The 2,100-nt window shown below is 40.0% G+C and overlaps 1 non-coding gene across 1 annotated transcript; it reads left to right on the forward strand.

Annotated features, from left to right (window-relative positions):
• Positions 1-1,578: 1,578 nt before the first annotated feature.
• LOC140859513 (small nucleolar RNA R71) lies at positions 1,579-1,684 on the forward strand. The gene has a single exon (XR_012143051.1). It is a non-coding gene; the product is annotated as a small nucleolar RNA R71 (small nucleolar RNA).
• The last annotated feature ends 416 nt before the right edge of the window (positions 1,685-2,100 follow it).

Genomic DNA, 2,100 nt, shown 5'->3' on the forward strand with positions numbered 1-2,100 from the left:
CATCCTAAGATAATGGGAATTTGTCTTGGGTTGCCACTTAGTTCCATGTCGAGAACCAGAAAATCAACTGGAAAATAAAACTCATCTACCTTGACCAAGACATCCTCAAGCATTCCACGTGGTTTCTTAATTGATCTGTCGGCTAATTATAGTGTGACTGATGTGGGTTTCAGTTCTCCAAATCCAAAAAGTTCATACACCGAACTAGGTAAAAGATTCACACTTGTCCCTAAGTCCAGAAGAGCTTTTTCAATGTGATAATCTCCTATAACACAGGAAATGATGGGGGCTCCTAGGTCCTTAAGCTTTGGAGGAGTGGCATGCTGGAAGACAGAACTAGCCTGTTCAGTGAGGTATACTTTCTTTGAGATTTATGATCTAGATTTATATTTTTGGATGCACAAATCCTTCAAAAATTTGGCATAAGCAGAGACCTATTTGATTGCATCTAGAAGGAGAAGATTAATTTGGACTTGCTTAAATAATTCCAACATCTCGTCAAGTCTTCCTCCCTTCTTATCTGCAGGAATAGGGGCTTTTAGGATATCCAGAAATGGGGCTTTAGGCAAGTAAGATGATTCTGATGCAGTTGGTTCATTCTCTATTTTAAGGTCCTCCTTGTTCTTGGGTGATTTGGCTTCGATTAGAGGTTTAGGGTTGGTCTCATTGGTTTTACTAGTGTGTTCAATGACCTTCTCACTTCTCAAAGTCATGATTGATTTGGCATGTTCAGAAAAAGCTTCTGGGGTATTAGAGCTCTCAATCACAAATTGCCCTCTTGGGTTGCTCTTGGGTTGGCTAGGTAATTTTTCTCCTTCCGTCCTACTGAATGCAGTCACTAGTTGACCTATTTGGGTCTCTAGCTTAGTAATGGATTGTGTGTGGGAGTTAAGGGTCTGAGTGTTGACTTCTAATCGTTCTAGTGCTTTCAGAACTTTTTTCTCAAAAGTTGAGCTATGACCAGTAGTAGACAGTTGAGGAGTATTTTGAAATTGATGGTATGGTCCATGCCTATATGTTGGATCCTGATATTGAGGTCGAGGTGCGGTAGGGCCAACCACTGGTTGTGGTTTTCAGAAAAAATTTGGATGGTTTCTCCAGCTGGGGTTATAAGTGTTCGAATATAGATCGTTTCCTAGTCTGCGAGCTTGTTGGACTTGAGCTTGCTGAACCTGCTCGTGCACAAACTCAGAAAATTGAGGTGCAGCTGGGCATTCACTAACAAAATGGTTCGGACTTGCACATAATATACAAACTTCTTAGATTGGGTTAGGTGGAATCGGGGATTATCCAGTATTTAGAAGACGGTCTAATTTTTGGGACAGTTCATCTACCTTACTGTGGATATCCATGATGTTTCCAATCTGATAAATTCCACTTCTTTTTTGTTGAAGCATGGGTTGTTCTCTAGAGGTGGCAGACATATGATGTAGGGAATTCTCACTAAGTGTTTCAAAGAGCTGCCAGGATTCATCCTCACTCTTTAGCATGAATGTCCCACCACATGATGCATCAACCATTTGTCAGTGTTTCTCTGATAGACCATCATAAAAACATTGACAAAGTTGTCATTTAGGGATAGCATGGTGTGGATATTTACGAATGAGGTCCCTTAACCTTTCCCATGTCTCATGAAAAAGTTCACCCTCCAATTGGGAAAAACTAGTGATAGCTTTTCTAATTTGATTTGTTTTTCCAATTGAAAAGTATTTTTTGAGAAATTCTCTCTGAAGATGTTCCCAAGTTGAAATGGTTATAGAGTCTAAGGAGTTTAGCCAATGCTTGGCTTTGTCCTTAAGTGAGAAAGGGAACAGTTTCAACCTAAGGGCATCATCGAAGAAGTTTTGGATTTTTACAGTGGAACAAATTTCAAGAAATTCATCCAAGTATTTGTATGGGTCCTCGTTACTAAGTCCATAGAATGATGGTAATATTTGAATAATGCTAGACTTAATCTCATATTGGGTAGCTTCTACTGGAGGTGCTTGAATGCTTGGAGAGTAGGTATACGAGGATGGAGTGAAATATTTTTTCAATAGGCGTGGAGGATTAGCCTCACCAGGTGCAGCCATGTTTCTAACTTGGATAGTCCTAAGAGTC

The sequence above is a fragment of the Elaeis guineensis genome, chromosome 7, assembly GCF_000442705.2.
Source record: "Elaeis guineensis isolate ETL-2024a chromosome 7, EG11, whole genome shotgun sequence".
NCBI classification, from domain to species: domain Eukaryota; kingdom Viridiplantae; phylum Streptophyta; class Magnoliopsida; order Arecales; family Arecaceae; genus Elaeis; species Elaeis guineensis.